Source organism: Cyclopterus lumpus, chromosome 5, assembly GCF_009769545.1.
Source record: "Cyclopterus lumpus isolate fCycLum1 chromosome 5, fCycLum1.pri, whole genome shotgun sequence".
NCBI classification, from domain to species: Eukaryota; Metazoa; Chordata; class Actinopteri; order Perciformes; family Cyclopteridae; genus Cyclopterus; species Cyclopterus lumpus.
Genome location: NC_046970.1, coordinates 11,387,977 through 11,393,976, shown reverse-complemented (window position 1 = coordinate 11,393,976; position 6,000 = coordinate 11,387,977).

Sequence of the window (6,000 nt, the reverse complement as noted above, 5' to 3'; positions counted from 1 at the left end):
GGTTTGGATTCTTAAATATGCCTCCCTTGCTTTTGTTAAATGTGATGCAATAGTGATGTAGGGCTGTGTGTGTGTGTGTGTGTGTGTGTGTGTCACACAATGAATGAGCGAGTAGTTGAGAGTCAGTGCAGATCTGAGTGTGTTTAAGGCTATTTTTCAAGCTGGAGGAAATTATAGGGTCTCTATTGATGAGAGAGGGAAACCCCTCCCCTCTCAACCATGCCATCTCTCAGTGTGTGTGTGTGTGTGTGTGTGGTAATAAAAGCATGTAGGCCTATGTGCATGTGTGTGTGAGTGGCAGGGCTGCTATCTGTGCCATCACACGTAGATGTGTGTGTTAATAGAGAATGCCCCATGCTGCCACTGCCTTTGTTTGCCAAGGACATACATATGCATGAAGCCTGTGTGTTTCGTGTGTGTATGTGTGTGCATGGGGGGATTTACTAATTATGAGATTTCTATCATGAATATGTATGGCCGCATCTTTTATTATGGGATTGGCTTAAACACATCACACAGACGAACGAGTGGCACAGAGAAGAGGGGGGCAGATGCCTCTTCAGAAAAAAAGAAAAAAGGGGAGGTTTTCTGCTAGCATTGATTTGAACCTTCAACTTCCACTGTGCTTGTTTTTCTCAGCAAATATAATATTCATGTTTTCAAACTATCTCAGATATATATACCATGTCCTCTTATTAGGGTTACATTTCATTACAAAGCTAATGTCAAAACAAAGTAGAACTGTAATTTTCTTCCTATTGATTAATTCCACTGAGCCACATTGTTATGCCCCTTTTCTCTCTCAAATAAACCCTTATGAGCTTTAAGTTGTTGTTTCAATTAAATTAAATTAATTTTATTTTGTTTAGCCAAGAATCACAAATTACTAATTTGCCTCAGAGGACTTTACAATAATTAACTGGAGACTCGCTGGTTCAAGTCCCTGCAAAGAGTTATGGACTGGTGGCTGGAGAGGTGCAAGTTTGCCTCTGCGCCCTTGAGCAAGGCACCAAAATCCCAACTGCTTGGGATGCCTGTCTATGGGCAGCTGACAGCTCTCCAATAATGCCTATGTCCTGTTTGTGAATGAGTGTGTATTTTGTGCCTGTGTGTAAAAACAACAATAGCGTGAACAAATTCAATTTCCCTTCTGCGATCAATAAAACATTGCTTCATCTTCTTCTTGAGTAACTGTACCTTCCACTCACAGATTGTCATAGATTATACATTCTCATAGATTAGATAATACATTTCGAGATATCATCTGTTTGGTGCAAACACAGTCTCACATGGATTTATCTGTATCACTTACTGAAGATAAACCGAAGAAGCGTTTCCTGTCCTTGTGTAGAGCATTTGAGCAACGTGCCATTTCATTGTCGTGTTTTTTTCCCCTTTGCCTCATCTCTCCTCGGCTCTTCTCCCTCTTTTTCACACACAATGCACAAATCGTCCCAATTTAAACTTACACTCATGAGATCTGACATGTATACAAAATACCAGGCATTAAGTATTTTTCTGGCTTGTATTGTTTTTCCACATGGACAAACTCAATTACAAGAGCCCTGTCTTTTGCTGTGGAAACCTGTCCTTGTGAGAGGTGGAAGGCAAACAAAAGAGCAGAGGAAGTGATAAGAGATGTAAACAGTGTACACAGAAGGTAACCCTAGATGGGGGAGGTTACTTTGACTTACTGTCACTGTTATCATGCTGCAGTGCTGATATTAAGCATCTGTTTTTGTGTAGCAAGCCTAAACAGGAGGCAGACTTTGATCAAGTGACAACTATTATCCACCTTTGCCCTTACTTTTTGTCTCTTTTATTCTTTCCAAACACTTTCACTTTTGCTCTACCTCCATTCCACTCAACCCCAAACCCGGAAATCACACAATCAGAGGACTACGAAAGCTCCTATCTCTCCCTCCCTCCCCTCCCTGCCTCCCCAGTGCGATACCTCTGACAATAGTCTGGCAATCTGAACAGAGCGAGGGAAATAAAGCAGAAGGACAGGTTTTTAAAGAAGAGAGAATGTCAACTGTCAGTCTGGTGGTGACGTCGGAATCAGTGCAAGCCATCAAACTTCTATCCTGTGAGAGAAAAGAAAGAAAAAAGAAAGCAGAAAAAGAAGAATGTGTGTATTTAACCAAGCTGTAAAAGAAAAGAAGGGGAGGGAAAAGGGCAGCACGAGTGCATGCCAGCTAAAGAGGTTGGTCATCCTTAGTGTGTAGCGCTGGATTTGTTATTTTGTTCCAACGCTGCCCTCAGTATCTCTCCACCTCGTGCAGGGGCTTGTGTGGCGGGTTGGAGAGGGCAAGCTCATTTTTGCATGGGAACGATACTGAGGTTAGGTAGAGAGAGAGAGGGGCGATCAGGGCCACCGGTGTTTGTGAGCATTAACACAGACATCACAAGTTCCCAAAGTGAGAGAGGGCAGCGGGGTGCAGCAGGCCATGGAGCTGGAGAGAAAGAGAGGTTGCAGAACAGAGCAGAGGAGGAGAGGAAGAGAGGCGGCCGTGTTTGAAGAGAGCTGTTGAGATAAATCAGTATGTTTACGTTCCGGAGGAACAAAGTGTTCCGTTGGCAGAAGAGCACTTGACTGTCCGTTTCCCCTCTGACTGTTTTTACCGGGTCCTTTCGTGTTTGTGCGTGTGCATGCGTGTATGTGGTTAGCGGCATCGTCAAGGCCAGTTCTTGTGCCATTTTGGTCTAAGTAGGTCAATATTTAGGGGATCCTCCTGGGTGATGAGTATTAATATATTATTAATCAATATATTTAGATGTTAATATAAAAAAAGACTAAAACAACCATAAATGTCACCGAGTCACACACTTTTGTATTTGTAATTATGGGTCTCGTATCTGTGTGTTTAAAGCTAGGTGTATGTATGTGCCAGAAACCCAGAGCTAAACCATGATGCTTGTGTATTTATAAATAGTTACTGTAAATTCTGGAGGTTTGTGGATAGTCTGGGTGAAATTCAAAGAGGTCCTTATGCTTTGTGTTCAATGTCAGATGTCTGTGTATGTTTATATAAAAGCACACTTTTAACAGTGTTCATGTTAATCTCATCCTGTAAATACTGAGGCTTTTTTTTAACACTGTTTACGGTTTAAAGACTGTGTAACAAACTAAAATAAAAAAACCTTTTTTTTCTTCTTTCTTTTGGCTCTGCTGCACGAACACATAAACAATTTCAAATGAACCACGCCCTACTGTTGAAAGCAGGACAGCATGAGACAGACATGTATCATACTTGTTCTGTAATTCTAACAATATTACAAGTGTAATTTTCCTAAATTACACTTTTTTCATCCTTAAAAGCCTGTTTGAGCTCACAGCCAGCACAGTGTCAACAAGGCACTTATTTACACCCAAGGTGCTGGAATAAACATCACTAACTGTCATTAGACAGGTTAATAGTGTCAACAATGTGGGAACTGATGACAAACACACATACAAAGAATATTGCATTACTGACATAAACAGACAGTGATTGTAAAGCAGAACAAGGACTAAAAGCAGAGAATAAAACAGGACAGGACAGACAGAAGCTGTAGCCGATAGCTGAACTTGAGCGTTATCTCCTCCCGAGTCTAACATGTGTGACATGGCCAAGTGGAACGGTGCTGCAGTAATGCCCGATATCAAGCAATGAGACGGGGAAAGAAACCGCCTGTCTGTATCCGTAGCGATTCCCTCTCTTCCTTGCACCATCGTATCCCATCCATTGTCGTTACTTGGGATTCGTCTATCAGGGTCCAAACTGCCCAGAGCAGAGACAGAAAAGGGGCGTGCGGGGTGCGGTGGAGGGGTTCAAGCACTCTTGCGTCCAAGAGAGAGGAGAGTATGATAGCCATTCTGCTTTTATTATCTAGAATGTATCAACTTAATCACTGCTCCATTCTCCCCCAGTCCTCCCCTGGGCTCAGTGGGAGACACTGAAGGAAAATTGGAAAAGTATCGCTGGGCTGAAGGTAGAGAAGATGGGGTGTACAAAGAGTACTACCATAAAGAGAGGGGCAGAGAGACACCAAGGAGAGAACGAGAGAGAGGGGAAAGAGATAAACCTGTTAATTTTTCATGGCCAGCCGGTCGTAATCACAGTGTTCGCTGCCCTCAGAGCCTTTTGAGTTGGACGAATTGAGTATGTGCATATGCGTGTGTGTGTAGGTGTGTGTGTGTGTGTGTGTGTGTGTGTGTGTGTGTGTGTGTGTGTGTGTGTGTGTGTGTGTGTGAATGAGGAGAGATGGATAGGGCTTCATTCAAGACTTAGGGGACCCCCACCAACACCCCCACCACAACCCCTCACACTCCACTGTGTCCCTGCCTGACTGGCCACAATTATAATAGTCCCTATCATAAAGACACATTATCCTCTGATAGGAGACTTCACTGTCTTAAGGCTATAAAAACACTCAAACTTCATTTATTTGCCATATATGGCCTCAGATAGAACTAATGAACAAACGGGAAAGTGCCAGAGCAATCACAAAGAATCCCGATTAAAGTTTCTTTTAAAGTCACCAATTTGGAAATTATTTGACCACTGGCGCAAAGTGTGAATGAGAGCCAAATGATACAGCATTGTCCTTCAAAGCTGACAAGAGTGCCGACGCTCCTGCAGCATGAAAGTTGATGCATTCGAAAGTACCATTCTCTCTTCCCCTCTTTGGCTAAATGGATATGTTGGGTGTGGATAAACCTAAACCACAGAGAACTTACAGCGGACAGCGGTGTCTGTGAGATGAAAGATATGCCCTTTAGAGTGGTGCATCGTCAGTGACATTAAATACCTGGCACTGTATAAACAACATTGTTCTGGAACATGAGCTCAGCTCAGTCCAGTACACACACACACACACACACACACACACACACCCTGAGCAGGTTAATAATGACCATAATCACCCATCCCCTATACACACACACAAACACAGTTTGGCAGCACATGGCCATGTAAGGGGAAAACCACTGTGTGTGTTTACACTAAAACACTGCTTGTCTGAGTGGCTTTAGAGCCCAGGCAGAGCGGGCAGCCTTTTTAACAAGCCTTGAAAAAACAGGCAAACACGCATACACAGACACACAGCCTTCTTCTTCTTCTTCTTCTTCTTCTTCTTCTTCTTCTTCTTCTTCTTCTTCTTCTTCTTCTTCTTCTATTTCCACTGTGAAGAGTTCTGGATATGTTCTTGTTTATCTGATCAGGTTGGTAATCCATGTATTTCTTTGCCCATAAGTATAAATCATCACCTGTATGTTACACTTAAAATGTGTCCCAAAATAGGAAATGTGGGAGAGCATGTGGAGTGTTTGTTATGTCAGTGAAACTAAGCTGTGGCTGCTGCTGACTTTGGTTCAGTCCGCTGCCTTTCTCCTTCAAAGCATGTGTCTTCATTACAAGCACTTGCCTCTGTTTCATCCGCTGGGGGGAGTGTGTGTGTATATATTTGCGTGTGTGTGTGTGTGTGTGTGTGTTTGTGTATATCTGCAGGTCAGAAAGGCAGCATTTGTTCTGTGAAGGCCTATAAACATCTGTGATCCCTTTTAAGGGATTGTTTAGATTGACGGAACGGGAAAATAAACGTTCTCAAGGAGGCCAGGCGCTCTTTACTGACAGAGAGATCTCCGCTACCAGCACAAAATGTGTGTGTGTGTGTGTGTGCGTGTGTGTGTGTGAGTTGAGCCTAAAATGACAGGTTCTTTTTTGGGAGCTGTTTTGGTGATCAGAGGGCTGTTTTTACGTGAACCCTCCATGACCTCTTCTTCTTCTTCTTCTTCTTCTTCTTCTTCTTCTTCAGCACACTAAAACGCTCAGCATCTCACACATTTCCTCTTTTTTCTTCTCCTAAAAGCATGCATGTTGATTCTACTCTAACCCCACCAGTTAATACTCACGATAACTCCCTCTCCCTCAGAAACTTCTCCCCGTCTCCGCTCTTTTTCATAATACTCCTCCGTATGCTGAGGAGTTGTTGTGTCTGGTTTGCAAGCAACATGTG